Below are 16,480 nucleotides of genomic sequence, written 5' to 3' on the forward strand. Positions count from 1 at the left end.
GAGGTTCTTGTGTGAACATGTTTTTATTTCTCTAGTGTAAATGCCCAAGAGTGAAATTGCTGGGTCATACAGTTGGCACATATTTAGTTTGTAGGTAACTGCCAGACTCTTTTCCAGAGTGGTTGTATCATTTTATTTCCCACCAGCAATGTGTGAAAGAACCAACATCCTCTCTGCATCCTCTCTCCAGAATTTGGGGTTACTACTATTTTTTATTTTAGCTATTTTGTTAAGTGTATAGTGATATCTCACTGTGGTTTTAATTTGCATTTCCCTAATGGCTAACAACATTGAACATCTTTTCATGCACTCATTTGCCATCTGTATAACCTTTTTGGTTATACAGACATCTATTTTGGCTGCTACAAGGTACTCCCTTCCTTCTTGATTCTCAGTGGATTCTAAGGCAGAGGTAAATAGCTTACAGACAAATAATGAGCTATTGTACTTGAGTGCTTACTATTGGGTACAAGATAGTGTTCTAGGTGATGGGATAAAGCAGTGATGAAAATGGATAAAAATCCCTGGTTTCATGAAGCTCATATTCTAGTGGGCGGAGACGGCCAGTAGACAGCAAAAATAAATTACATTTATAGTATAGTAGATGGCCTTAGTGCTTTAGAAAAAAATTAAAAAACAGAAAAGAGAGCCAGGGAGTTACCTTAGTTGCAATTTAAAATAGGGTGGTCAGAGAGGCAACCTTTCCTGAGAGTGGACATTTGAGTGAAGACCTGGAGTGAGGGGAAGCCCTGTGGGTGTCTGGTAGAAGATTTCTCCTGGCCTTGAAGCAGGTGTGTTCAAGGAGCATCAAGCTGGCCAGGATGGCTGGAGCAGTGTTGGAGGAGGGTGACTACACAGGGCTTCTGGGGTGACAGTTGGGTAGGACTTGGCTTCTCCTTCAGTGAGTTGGGGAGTCTTTGGAAGGTGTGGTGCAGAAGGGTGGCGGGTTCCGATTTCAGCTTCAAAAGGGTGCTCCTGGTTGCTCCGTTGAGAGTGGCCTGAAGACAGGAGGGTGGCATCAGGGAGACCATGTTGGAAACTACTGCGGTTTCCTAGGTGAGGAGTGATGGTGGATTGGATAGGGTGGTGGCAGGGAGGATCGCAAGAAATGGCAGATTCAGGATATATTTTGGAGTAGAGCAGATATAGTTTCTTACCGAGCTGAATGTGAATGAGCGGGAAAGAGAAGAGAAAAGTCCAAGTCCAAGTTCTTGGTTGGAACATCGGAAGGATGGAGATGCCTTTCATGGAGACAAGGAAGACTGGGGGAGGGAGTTCAAGATCTCGGATCAAGATGTGCATCTTTTAAGGTGATTTTAGACACCAAGTGGAGAGGACATGATGAGGAGGCAGTTGGATGACTGGGGTCCTGGGGAGAGGCTTGGGTGGAGATATTAAATTTCGAGTCACTTCCGAGGCAGTACCTATCACATAGTTAGTGCTTTAAAATGGAGGCTCCTCTTTTAATCACAGGTCCTCAAGTCCTTAATGCAAAATCCTCGGGACCAGGTTTTAGAAAAGCATTAAGTTGAATATGAAATTGCCAATATCTGACTATTCTTGACCTACAATAATAATAATTTTATATGGTTCACCGTAATAGTACGTTCCAAATGCCTTATGTAACACTCCCAGTGCGGTCTGGAAAAGTACTCTATAATCAAACACGGAGGTATTTCTGTAAGTCCAGTATACTCATACTGAGTGGGATTTGTCTACACACACACACTCACCCTTACAGGTCAGCTTTGCTGCCAAAGGCATCATAACAGCATTTTACATTTGTGTCTCACATTTTTAGATTTTGGATTGTGAACTTGTATTATTATCATTGTTGTTATTATTATTTTACCATTCTGTGTGGCATCCACAGAGTTGAATGAGTGGAAGGTACTGAGAGGCATATTTCAGCTCAATTTTAAGCCTACGTCAATACTCTTCAATGATAAATCATGGTGCTTCCAAAGATGGGAACTCTGTGTCTTATGAGTAAATACAAGACCTGAATAACCACTTATTGGGGGATATTTTAGGAGAAATTCAATCATTAGAGAGATGATTGGAGTTGATGTCTTTTACAGTTCTTGATCTCACTGAGACAGGATGACTAAATCATTTCTACTCTTCAGGCCTCATTCTCTGCATCTGTAAAATGGGGACAGGGAGTTGAACTTTGTGATTGCTGAGGTGCTTTTGGCATTAATGTTTTCAGGGTCTCTCTGCTTCTCTGTGTCTTCTCACTGTTTGTTCCCCGCCCCCCCATCTCTACACATCCTTGTCTGCTAAGTAACCCTTGTCCATACTGTACCATGGCAATTTCCCCACGATGTGCAATGAGGGATGAGCATGGGCAGCTGGGACAGGGAGGCCGAGGTTCCCCTGTTGCTTCCCAAATTGGGAAAAAGTCATTTTTCAGGAATTACTTCTTGACCTCTAAGTGTGTTTTGACTTGTGCAACATCCACAGTCTTCCTGGGAGATTGCTAATCCAGGGCACAGCTCCACATTCCTGGAATGGTGTTCTTGGTTGCAGGGCCTCCCCTTTCCGATTCTGTTGGGAAATGAGTTCTTTGATGAAATAATTTTTCTTCTTTTAAAAAAATTATTTATTTATTTATTTATATTGAAGTAGAGTTGATGTACAATATTATATAAGTTACAGTGTACAAGATAGTGATTCACAATTTTTAAAGGTTTTTAGTCATTACAAAATATTGGCTATCTTCCCTGTGTTGTACAATATGTCCTTGTAGTTTATTTTATACATAAGTTTGTAGCTTTTAATTTCCCATCCCTATATTGCCCCTCCCCCTTTCCCTCACCCCACTGGTAGCCACGAGTTTGTTCTCTTTATCTGTGAGTCTGTTTCTTTTTTGTTATGTTCAGTAGTTTGTTGTATTTTTAAGATCCACATGTAAGTGATATCATGCAGTACTTGTCTTTCTGTCTTACTTATTTCACTTAGTATAATACCCTCCAAGCCCATCTATGTTGTTACAAGTGGCAAAATTTCATTCTTTTAAATTTTTTTTGGCTGAGTACTATTCCATTGTGTGTGCGTGTGTGTATATAATATATATATATATATATATATATATATATATTATATATACCACATCTTCTTTGTCCATTCATCTGTTGATGGACACTTGGGTTGCTTTTATATCTTGGCAATTGTAAATAATGCTGCTATGAACATTGGGGTGCGTGTATCTTTTCAAATTAGTGTTTTTGTTTTTTTCAGATATATACCCAGGAGTATATATCATATGGATCATATGGTAGTTCTATTTTTAGCTTTTTGCGAACCATCCATACTGTTTTCCACAGTGGCTGTACCAATTTACATTCCACCAACACTGTACAAGGGTTCCCTTTTCTCTAAATCCTCGCCAACATTTGTTATTTGTGTTCTTTTTGATGATAGCCTTTATGACAGCTAAGAGGTGCTATCTCATTGTGGTTTTGACTTGCATTTTCCTGATGATTAGTGATGTTGAACATCTTTTCATGTGCCTGATGGCCATCTGCATGTCCTCTTTGGAGAAATGTCTATTCAGGTCTTCTGCCCATTTAAAAAAAAATTTTATTTATTTATTTAATTTATTTTCTTGGCTCTGTTGGGTCTTAGTTGCAGCATGTGGGATCTTTCGTTGCGGCACGCGGGCTTCTCTCTAGTTGTGGCGTGTGGGTTTTCTCTCTCTCATTGAGGCGCATGAGCTCAGTAGTCATGGCTCGCGGGCTTAGTTGCCCCACAGCATGTGGAATCTTAGTTCCACGATCAGGGATCGAACCCACGTCCCCTGACTTGGAAGGTGGATTCTTTACCACTGGACCACCAGGGAAGTCCTTTCCGCCCATTTTAAAATTGGGTTGTTTGTTTTTTTTGATGTTGAGTTGTATAAGCTATTTATATATTTTGGATATTAACCCTTTATTGGTCATATCATTTGCAAATATTTTCTCCCATTCAGTAGACTGTCTTTCATTTAGTTAATGGTTTCCTTTGCTGTGCAAAAGATTTAAGTCTAATTAGGTCCCATTTGTTTATTTTTGCTTTTATTTCCTTTGCTTTAGGAGACAGATCCAAAAACATATTGATACTATTTTATGTCAAAGAGTGTTCTGCCTATGTTTTCCTCTAGGAGTTGTATGGTTTCCAGTCTTACATTTACGTCTTTATGCCCTTTAGACTTATCAAAATTCTCAAGCAGGTTAGAGCCAACTGGTCCACTCCTAGGCACCTGCTCAAGAGAAACTCTTGCACACATTCAACAGGAGGTACGTACAATGACCTTTGTCGTAGCAGTCACCACGGTAGAAAAAACCTGGATGTCACCAGGAAAGGTGGTGAATAAAGTATGGCAAAGCCACCCAATGGGGCATTATACAGCCTTCCAAATGGAGGAACAACGCAACATGCCTCAATATGGATGAATCTTAGCAAAATGATATAAAGTGAAAGGTTATATACAGCAAGGTTATATAAAGAGGTTATATTCAGCAAGATTATATAAAGTTAAAAACAATGCATGTGCCTGTACACACACAGAAATACATATGATACAACTAATTAAAAAGGAGAATAAAGCAATGATGAACACAGGACCCAGGATGATGGATACCTGAGCTGGGGCAGTTAATGGGTGGCTGCAAGAGGTTTCATATAGTGTCATATGATACCCCTCAAGGTCCTGGCTTTCATTTTACATCATGGGTTAATTGGTATTTACAACGTTATAACTAATTAATTAACTAATTAAATGGCAGTCCAAGCATGGACCATGATGTGTGTGACATGATCCAGGGATTATGACAATTCCAATTCTGTCTTTTTGAGATCCAAAAATAGACAAGAAATAAGAATCAGTGAGTGCTGCGTGTGGTCCTAATAGACTTTCCAATGAATCATGTGGATGGACGTTAGTACATAGATTTCAGGGTATCTGTTTTGGCCTCACAGAGGAATGTTTTTATTTCTTCTTCGTTCTTGATTCTGGTCCAGCAGCTGATGTTGCTAGATAAATGAAGTCTTGTTGAACCTGGTCCCATTGTTAAGTCTTTCCTTAAATCAGCATTCCTTTAAAAGGCCCTGGAGTTATGAGTGTGTATTTGTTGACCATTTGATTATGGTAAGAAAATGGGGGAGAGCTGTTTCTGGACAGATGACGTGTTCTGGTTGGGGAGAGTGCTTGGGTGAAGAGAGGGTTGGAGCAAGTTTGGAGCAGGCAAGATGGAAACTGAGTTGTCTTGGCCAAACGACTAGACTATTTCCTTGAACTCTTTCTTCCTTCTCTGGCTTTTACAGTATTCAGTCAAGAATGTTGCTAAGTTGTGAGGCCTGGCTGCGGCTATGGGCATTCTCTGATTCCTCGGATACCTACTCTGTGGCCCAGCCTCAACCAGAAACTGGATACACGGATGTGACCCAGATCTGAGGTTGAACACCATTATTATCTTGTCCTTGGCTTATTCTCTCTCAACACGGACAGTACTGGCTCTTAGTGCAGCACTGCATCAAGTGGATCTTGCAATAGAGGAGCAGAGGGCTCAACTATGCAGCTGCATTCACAGTGGTAGCCCCAGGCAAAGTTACAGCTCCCTCCTCTCAGTATGTCTAGCCCACACGTCACTTACTGAAGTCTTACCACGTTGCACTGTCACGGTTCATTTACACAGCTCTCCCGCCCACTAGCCTGTGAACGTCTTAAGGGTAGAGACTATGTGTTTTTCATTGCCAAGTCTCCCAAGTTCAGGACAGAGTGTAGATGCTACATGAATGTGGAGGGAGCATCATGCATTTCACCTTGCCATCAGTGCCCAGTGACTGGGACCTCAAAGTGGGGACAGATTATCACTGTTTGGAGGAGTCCAGGGAAGCTCAGAGATAAGTGGGGGGTGGTTTGGTTTGGCCTTTGAAGTGGATTTCATGGATGGAGATGGAAGGGGAAAATGGGGAGGAGTGGCGTTGATCGTGGGGTGGGGATATTCAAAGTAAATAACAACTGGAACTGCATGCCTGCTGGTCCAGCAGAGTAGACGCTGGTGGCAAATATCAATAGTATTGCTGTCCCGGTGTCTACCAGCTGCAGGTCAGCCAGGGAGACGAGGAGGGGCCTGGGGTTTGGGTGGTGAAGAGGTAGAACAGGAATAAATGTTTCACCGTCACCATCTGTATTCCAGCTCTGCATCAGGAACTTCCTATACATGATCTTATTTGATTCTCACACAACTTTGGCAGGTAGGCACTATGACTCCAATTTTTAAAAGTAGGAAAGAGACAGTGGAGGGGTGATGCAACTTGCTCAGAATTACCCAAAAAGTGAGTCGTAAAGCTGGAGCTGAACCCAGACCCCCAAGTTCCTAGCGTGTGCTCTGCTCCCTCTGCCATCCTGTCACACTGCCACGTGTAGAGGGTGTGGCCAGTGGAGGTCAGGGTGAGCACCAAGGCATGAGGCAGGAGCCGTTAGACACATCCAGAGGACTGTGTGGAGGAGGAACAGGAATGAGGCTACAGCAGAGGGCTGGGCTGCTCCTGAGGTCGGGGTGGGTGTCCGTGGTCAGGGACGTTCTATGTAGAGTCTGTAAACCTCCACCCTTCATCCCCAAGAAAGTCTGCAGTGGCCACACCCTTGTCATGGGCTTTCTGGGGAATGTTTCTAGAACTGGACAGAGAGCTTGGGCAGGGAAGGAGGGCAAGGCACTGCCCTGGAACCAGGGCCAGAGATGATTTTGGAATTGAGAAGGGAGAGGTTGAGCACAAGTCTTCAGCCTTTGGGGCTGGAGATGAGTAATGTCTGGTTGGGGGAGGAACTACAATCTAGGGATGAAAAGGAAGTGATAAAAAGAGAATCAGAGGCAGAAGATGTGGCTGAACAAGTAAATGGTGTTAATCCCAGTTCTGGTGAGAGGGAAGCCCAAGGACTAATTTCAAGGGGTCATCAAAAAAACATCTGAGTGGTATATTGATGGAGACGGTGTATGTGGGGGAGAGATAGAGTGCAGATTGGGAGAGAGGAGAAAAGATTCACAGGAACAGAGAGACAGACAGGTGGAGGCAGAAACATACAAAGGTAAAAGAAAAACACAAAGACACAGAGACAACACCCTGGAGATCCAGATGCACATAGAAACCAGGGCAGTGAGAGAGAGAATCAGAGAAGCAGAGAGATAGGGACAGAGGCAAAGAGAGAAAGGGGAAGAGTGACACAAACACCCAATGGATAGCTGTGTTTAATGGAAAAAAACCATATAAACTTCCTGAGAAGGACTGCATCCTGGCCCTTTGGGCTTCCTGGGAGGAAGGGTTCTTTGGCTTACCTGAGGTGCTGGATACTCCTAAGTCTCTGTGCTCTCCTCATTGACAGGTGGAAACACTGGGGTAAAAGGCCACCTACAGTATAGACTTTCCCTGTAACTACAGCATCTCAGTCCCGGAAGAGGCCTCAGTGCTGTCTCCTATCCTCCCATCTCACACCTCTGCTTACAGCCCTCCAGTGAACTGCAAAGACCAACCACTTAGTACTAACTCTCAGAATATTATTCTTTAGGCTGAGCTACCTCCCCGCGACTTTCAGTATGGGAGCATCACATGAGCAAATCTGGTGCTGCTTTTCCTCTTGGCTCTTCCGGTTGTTGATGACAATGACCGTGTTCCCATATGGTCTCTCTTCTTCAGGACCATGATCTTCGGTTCCTTCACTGGTGTTACCAGTCAGGACAGGCTAAGTTATGCTGTAGTAATAAACAATCCCAAGATCCCCGGGGTTCTCAGGAACATATGGTTATTTCTTATAGTAAAGAAAAAATAATATTCTAACTGTTAAAGAAAAAAAAAATTATTCATGACCCTTGTTAAAGAATAGTAAGGAGACTTTATTCAAGGGGGGTGGTGGTATTTCGATGGGTGTAGGGACCACCACAACAAGGCCTTGCAGAGACTGGACTCAACTCCAAATACAGCATGGGCAAGTGGGAATTTATAGCCAAGGAGCAGGGTGGGGATCAGTGGATGGAAAATTGCTAAGGAGAAATATCAGGAGTAAGGGGCATTCTGGCTGACAGGACCTAACAGGATTCTCACTGAAGGCAGGCCAGGGTGACCACATGTCACCTGCGGGGTGGTGGAGGATGGAGCCCTGAATAAATATTGAGAGCCATCAGATATGGAGGATGGAGGATTCTGGCTAAACTGACTTGGCAGGATTGTTGCTCAAACTGGACAATGCAAAGATGAACACTGAAGCTCAAAAGTCAGAGTCTACTTGAGAAGACAGTTCCCAGGAGCCTGAATGGAGTTGGCCGAGGAGAGAATCTTTGTCATTTGCTCACGCTGTATGTTCACTCTGGGCCAGAACAACTGCTCCAATTCATATTCATTCCAGGACCCAGGCTGGTCAAGCAGCCTCTCTCTGAGCGCCGGGGAGCCCACCTAGGAGAGGAGGCTGGGCGCAAAGGACAGCGGAGCATGGGCGTTGCCTTTCGTCCTCCATGTGACGCATGCAGCACACGGACGCCCTCCGGGTCGTCCCTGGCCCCACGCCAGGCTCTGCCGTGTGCTGACCGCCAGAGGAAGCGCACCTTTAATTTGATCGTTCTACCTAAGTTCTGCTGGGCTTTACCATTCAGTGCCTGTTAAAAGTCTCATCACTTGGAGTCTAGAAGCAATTGGCTCTTCTGTAGCTCCAGGATGGAAAAGGGCATCTTATCTTCTTTGGGCTTTGAATGAATGAGAAATAAACCTATATTGTTTTTGTTTTTGTTTTTTTTCACACACACACACTGTATTTTATTTTTACAAGAGATACATAGACTGACATCAAGCATTTTACATGGATGACCACAACAAAAGCAACAATGATTGCAATTACCAAACATGAAACACACTCATACTATGTCATAATATTGACATTCAGTCCAGTAATCCTCCACTGTAGCAGCTCCTTTACTTTGCAGTGAAAATTGATTTGTATATTCTTTGCCTCTGAGTCCTTGTGGGATTTTTTTTTTTAATTCAAACAGAAAGTCACAAAACTTATACTCATCCTCATCAGTTCACTCAGTCCCATGTAATTAATTTTTTGTTTCATCTTGATCTTTTGTTAGCACTTTTATGAGTTCATCAGTTTTTCATTAGAGTTCTGAAAATGCTTATTCATTCAGTTCAGCAGTATAGTCAGTTACCAGAAACCTGTACTTGTCAGAGTCTTTTCCATGAATTTCTTGAAGATGAAACCCTTTTATAGGAACATATTTGCAAAAGCATCAGAGTACACCCAGAACTGTCTGTAAATGACGAAAGACTTAAAAATGACCACGGTTAAAGATTTGATGAAAGTTCATAATAATGCAGTTGACAAGAAAGTTAGTTATTTCTGAGATATACATTTTAAAGTAATAACTAGGATTATGACTTATAACATTATACCAGAACATATAAGATTTTTAGAAATTTCATGTAATGTCTGAAACATTTATATTAACATATTTCCATACAAATAACCCAATGAAAGTTTAGTATTAGTTGTTTTGTTTGTTTGTTTTTTTATACTGCAGGTTCTTATTAGTCATCAATTTTATACACATCAGTGTATACATGTCAATCCCAATCGCCCAATTCAGCACACCACCATCCCCACCCCACCGCAGTTTTCCCCGCTTGGTGTCCATATGTCTGTTCTCTACATCTGTGTCTCAACTTCTGCCCTGCAAACCGGCTCATCTGTACCATTTTTCTAGGTTCCACATACATGCGTTAATATACGATATTTGTTTTTCTCTTTCTGACTTACTTCACTCTGTATGACAGTCTCTAGATCCATCCACGTCTCAACAAATGACTCAATTTCGTTCCTTTTTATGGCTGAGTAATATTCCATTGTATATATGTACCACAACTTCTTTATCCATTCGTCTGTTGATGGGCATTTAGGTTGCTTCCATGACCTGGCTATTGTAAATAGTGCTGCAATGAACATTCGGGTGCATGTGTCTTTTTGAATTACGGTTTTCTCTGGGTATATGCCCAGTAGTGGGATTGCTGGGTCATATGGTAATTCTATTTTTAGTTTTTTAAGGAACCTCCATATTGTTCTCCATAGTGGCTATATCAATTTACATTCCCACCAACAGTGCAAGAGGGTTCCCTTTTCTCCACACCCTCTCCAGCATTTGTTGTTTGTAGATTTTCTGATGATGCCCATTCTAACTGGTGTGAGGTGATACCTCATTGTAGTTTTGATTTGCATTTCTCTAACAATTAGTGATGTTGAGCAGCTTTTCATGTGCTTCTTGGCCGTCTGTATGTCTTCTTTGGAGAAATGTCTATTTAGGTCTTCTGCCCATTTTTGGATTGAGGTGTTTGTTTCTTTAATATTGAGCTGAATGAGCTGTTTATATATTTTGGAGATTAACCCTTTGTCCGTTGATTCGTTTGCAAATATTTTCTCCCATTCTGAGGGTTGTCTTTTTGTCTTGTTTATGGTTTCCTTTGCTGTGCAAAAGCTTTGAAGTTTCATTAGGTCCCATTTGTTTATTTTTGTTTTTATTTCCATTACTCTAGGAGGTGGATCAAAAAAGATCTTGCTGTGATTTATGTCAAAGAGTGTTCTTCCTATGTTTTCCTCTAAGAGTTTTATAGTGTCCAGTCTTACATTTAGGTCTCGAATCCCTTTTGAGTTTATTTTTGTGTATGGTGTTAGGGAGTATTCTAATTTCATTCTTTTACATGTAGCTGTCCAGTTTTCCCAGCACCACTTATTGAAGAGACTGTCTTTTCTCCATTGTATATCTTTGCCTCCTTTGTCATAGATTAGTTGACCATAGGTGCGTGGGTTTATCTCTGGGCTTTCTATCTTGTTCCATTGATCTATGTTTCTGTTTTTGTGCCAGTGCCATATTGTCTTGATTACTGTAGCTTTGTAGTATAGTCTGAAGTCAGGGAGTCTGATTCCTCCAGCTCCGTTTTTTTCCCACAAGACTGCTTTGGCTATTCGGGGTCTTTTGTGTCTCCATACAAATTTTAAGATGATTTGTTCTAGCTCCGTAAAAAATGCCATTGGTAGTTTGATAGGGATTGCATTGAATCTGTAGATTGCTCTGGGTAGTATAGTGATTTTCACAATGTTGATTCTTCCAATCCAACCTATATTGTTTTAATCCACTGAAATTTTAGGATTTATCTGTTTTGACAGCTACTGTTAATTATTTTAATGCAGAAATTGGTAAGAAGTGGAGTGCTCCATAACAAAAACATAAAATATATGCTATCTTAGTGATCGGGGACAGGTAATGGGAAAGTGAATTGGAGACTGGAAAGATGGAGGTAAGAGTATTCAGTGACAAGGTATTTGTAAAGTTGTTGCTTGTGGTGACTTGGAAATGCAGAGCTTGCGCTTACTGTACTTGTCATTCCAGGGAAGATGTAGGAAAATAGAATGATGGTAGCATGGCTGCATTTGACAAGGTATTATAAGTATGGGATGAGCTCAGAAAATTCTAAGGTGCATTGCAAGCAGAAATTAAGGAGAGAGAGTCCAGAAATGTGAGGCCTTGAGGGTGGAATAGCATACTGCTATAGACATCACGCAATAAGAGATGGGATTCAATAAAGATTTAAGTGGCAAAGGCCCAGCAAAACCTGCCACTTGGAAAAATGATGCAGGGCATAGATCAAATGAAAAGAGCAGATTTCTCATTGATTTTTCCATATAGTCTCAAGATAGCTGCCATTGGCTTAAGAGAGAGAGAAGCAAGGCATGAGAAAGCAAGGAAAAGGACAGATTTGAGAACTATATCTTAAAAAGAACTTTGGTTGTGGTCAGTGGAAATAGATCAGAAGCCTATTATATTACTGGGTGAAATGCAATGCCAAGAAACCATGAGCCTGGTCTAGAAAATCTTTGAGGCTTAAAACAACCCTTAGAATGCCAACCTTCCACGAACAGAAAGTAGACTAAGAAAAAGATACAACACCCGGGAGGGCATAAATCCCTAACACTCACTTCATAAGTGTCTGAGGAAGGTCATGGCTCCCAAAAGGGGGACCCTGGGGTCATGAGAACAGTGGATAAGCATTGGTTGCTCTGAGAGGACATTTATTCCCCTTTACCCAGAGCAGGAGGCTTCCTGAAGTCTGCCCAGCAGGATTTCAGAACTGCTCTGGATCTGTGACTCTTGTATGTTTCCCATTCTTTCCAAGCAGGTATGTTTTTAAAAAAATTTTTATTTCACTTTATTTTATTTTTTATTGGAGCATAGTTGCTTTACAATGGTGTGTTAGTTTCTGCTGTACAATGAAGTGAATCAGCTATGTGTATACATATATCCCCTCCCTCTTGGACCTCCCTCCCACCTCCCCATCCCACCCATCTAAGTTATCACAGAGCACCAAGCTGAGCTCCCTGTGCCGTACAGCAGGTATGTTGATTGTGATTATCCTGCCCCTCTTAGTCCACTGTATTTTGGATAAGTGATGTGTATGTTGGGGGATAGGGATGGCTGGGAGAGAGGGATATATAATTTGTCCTTTTAGATCTTATGTGTAAGGTAGTGATTCTAAACTGGGCAACATTTGGCAGTACCTGGAGGCATTTTTAAAAAATTGAACTATGGTTAATTTACAATGTTGTGTTAGTTAACCTGGAGGCATTTTTGATTGTCACACTGGGGGAGGGGTGCTACTGGCATTTCCTGAATAGAGGCCAGGGACGCTGCTAAACATCCTACAATGCACAGGACAGCCCCCCCTCCCCCAAACAAAGAACTGTCCAGTCTAAAATGTCCATATTAGGTCTAGGGAATACACTTTGGTCTAGGGAATAAAAGTCGTAGCTTCCCGACCTGATAGCAAGACTAGTGAGCATCACCTGCAAATAAGAAAGCCTGGAGTGGAGTTGGTGCTCATTCCTTCCTTTAGCACTTAACTGAGTGCCTGCAAACCGGGGGTGGGGTGGGGGCCTGGAGGGGTGGGGAATTGTCAGGTGTTGGTGCTAGTTGCTGCAATAGACAACCTCCCTGAGTCTTGGTGTCTTAAACGATAAAAGTTTGTTTTTCACATCATGTCAAGGACAATCTGTTTTTCTCCCGACCAACAAATATGTTTTTTTCTTAGGGGCATTGTGAGCCTGGTAATAGATTGATTTTCCTCCTTGAGTTGGCTACAAGGAAGCTCATTATAACAGCTGTTCATTGCCATTTACTCATGTTCCCTGGCTCATCTTCCTATTTGACACTCATTTGCCCATGACTTCGATTTTTTTCCATCCCCGCCCCCCAACATTGCATGTACTTTTGTTTGTTGCCTCAAAATACCAAAATACCTTTGGGGATGAGGTGAGCTATAGAGTAAATGAGTGGATCAAAAGCATTCTTGCTGGAAGATGGCTGCTATTAAAGGGAAATTAGGGAAAGAGTAAGTATCCCTTTCCTTCTTTAAAAAGGAAAGTGGAGCTTTGGGTTCTGGCTTGAAAATTTACAGAACTGAAACTGTTGTTTGGGCTTGGGATCTGCAAATAGCTTTTCTTTTTCATTCTGCAGTTTTACTTACCCCTTTTAAGTTGCTATTTTAACAACCCAGACTCCCATTTGCTTCAGCTGGCAGAGGGAGACAAGAAAACCTTTTCTCTAAAGTCTTTTGGGGAATCACTGCATGCAAATGTCTTTGTCTCAGAAGGAAACTGTCCTGAGGTTAAGTCTCTGTCCACTCCTGAGAAAGCAGCATTCAGAGTTGGTGTTTTTCCTTTTGCTTTTCTGTTTCCAAATATGAAACAGTCAAGGAGTCAGGAGACCAGTCACAAACTTGCTGTTTCTGATCTCTGAAAAAAAAGTGGGCTGAGAACCCACCCAGATTCACAGTTCTCGTCTGTGTACCAAAAGAGTAGGCTAATCCAGTGAAATGTGCTTTCTGATGACTTTGGCTGAGTGGAATTTTAGTGACACCCAAACCATGTATTCAGAAGAAGCTAGCTCTGCTCCCTGTAAGCATGGAAGAAATGTTGGGTTTTGGAGGCCCAGGCCAGGGTCTCTCTGGTGAGCTTTGAGAAGTGGGTCAGCGTGAACCTAGGAGCCCCACCGCCTGGCTTCCAGTGCCTCCTGCATCTCTCGGTTGTGTAATCTTGGGCAAACCATGTTGCCTCCTTAAGCCTCAGTGTCTTCATTAGCCACAGTGGGATGACAACAATAGAACCACGTGTCATAAAGAGTAAATGACATATTACTCATAAAGTGCTGGGCACATTATGCAACATATATTCGTGATTGCTTCCCTTAATTGGGCAGGACACTGCTGGATTGGGGTGTGGCCACCAGAAGGACTGAGCCAGGATGGCCTCACCCTGGGCCCCTTGGACCTTCCTTTCTCTTCAAAGAGGTCAGAAAAGAAGTGCCCCCAAATGGGGTAGCGGGAAGGGCGTAGAAACATCCTCATGGAAAGCTTCCAGAGGTCCAGCTCTTAATCTGCAGAATCCTCTTCCTCTCCATGTAATCCCTCCTTGGGACATGAGTTGCTTTCCCTTTCTGAGTTCCATTTTCTCTTTTGTGAAATAAATAGGTTAAATTAGATCATCTGTAATCTAACGTATTTCATTTCACCCCAGTTTAGATATTTTGTATTAAATTAAAGCATGATTTCTCAACCTTGACATTATTGGCATTACTGGGCAGATAATTCTTTGTTGTCCTGTGTACTGTAGAATGTTTAGCAGCAGCGCTGGCCTCCACCCGCAAATATCAGTAGCATCTCTCCCCCAAGTTGTGACAACCAAAAATGCCCCCAGACATTGCCAAACGTCCTGGGGGGTAGGGGGAGCACAGTTGTCCTAGCTGAAAACCACTGACTTAAGAGCGCTTAAATGTAATAATGCTGATCACCTTTATTGAGTACTCCTTTATGCTCGCCACAGTGCTGAGATTTCCATGCTGGAATCTTATTCAGTCCTCACAGTATCTTGTGAAGTAGGTATTAATAGCCTCTGCTTAGCAAATGCGGGTGTTGAGCTACTAATAAATGATAAAACTGGGATTTGAACCCACGTTTTCCCAACATCAGCACCTGTAATGCTTCACCACTTTAAATGTTTAGAAATACAGGGGCAGTCTTTTGAAAAGTACGGCAATAGGGTTTATTTAGTAAGAACACAGAATTTGGAAACAGACAGACCTCATTTAGGATATCAGCTCCAAGCCGACGAGCCCGTCATCATCTCCTCACTGAGCTCCATTTCTTCCATTGTTAAATTGAGGGTAATACCAGCCTCGTAGGTTGCTGGAGGAGAGAGACACCTGGCACTTCAGGTCCTTCTCCAGCTAAATGATATGCTCGACAGCGATGGAGAATGCTGTTGACGTTTCTTTCATTCCTTCCCTGCAGCCCTGGGTGTGCTGTCCGCAGTTCTGAGGTGGATGAAAACCTCATGCCATAGTGTGTCACCTCATTACTGGTCCCACCCTCTCTTGGGTGTCTACGCCTTTCTTCTGAGCTCCAGACCAACATAGACAGTGGTCTTCAGAAAATCTATACTCAATACAACCAGAACTGAAATAGTCATGCCGTCCCTAATCTACGTCTCCATTGTGTCCCCTTCCTCAGTGACCCCAGTCACCTAAGACAGGACTCTGGGAGTCATTCTTGACTTCTCCCAGCTCCTCACTCCCCATAGCCAAGCAGTAACCGGGTACTGTCCATCATACCTGCTGAGACCTGCCTGCATTTATCTGCATCTCTCCTCCTCTCTGCCTCTGCCTCTGCCCCTCGCAACCCCCTTCTCCCGCCCCGCCAGCCAAGTCACCACACCTCGCACCAGCGTGCTCACAGTGCTTTCAAGCCGGCCTCGCTTCCTCCACACTTGCCCTCACAATCCATCCCCAAAATGTGGCCAGAATAATCCTTCTCGGTTGTGCTTGTGCGTCTGACCAAGTCTCTGCCTCCTTATTCTCAGGATAAAGCCCAGTTCCGTAACTGGTACTGCAGCTCTTCTCATTCTGGCTCCATCTTCTCTTCGTCCTCACCTTTGGCCTCTCTCTCCATCTTTTTCTCAGTTTCAGCCATATGGAACCACTCATAATTTCTCCAAGGGGCCATGCTCTCCCTTCTCTTTAGCCATCTGTATATGTTTTCGCCTAGTAGAGAACACTTCCCTGCCCCTTTTGCTCTGGCCTAGGTAACTCCACCAAGCCTCAGCTTAGAGCTCGCTTCGCCTTGGGAGCCTTCTCTGATTCCCTAAACCTGGTCAAGCACTTCGCTGGACTTCCGCACTAAGGCAGTTACTGTACTGTGCTGTCACCACCTGTGGACAGGTTTGTCTCCCCGACTAGACTGCAGTTTTTCTGGGCGGCCAGTGTGCCTTTTTCTGTAATCCCCAGTATCCAGCACAGGCCTTGTTATAATAAATGTTTGTAGCACAAATGAATGGTACTCAGTGTTGCATAAGTTAAAGGGTGGCTGTCAGAGGAGGGAGGAAACCAAGGCAGTGAGTTAACAGAAA

Source organism: Balaenoptera borealis (assembly GCF_965194805.1).
Source record: "Balaenoptera borealis genome assembly, chromosome: 8".
Classification (NCBI taxonomy): Eukaryota; Metazoa; Chordata; class Mammalia; order Artiodactyla; family Balaenopteridae; genus Balaenoptera; species Balaenoptera borealis.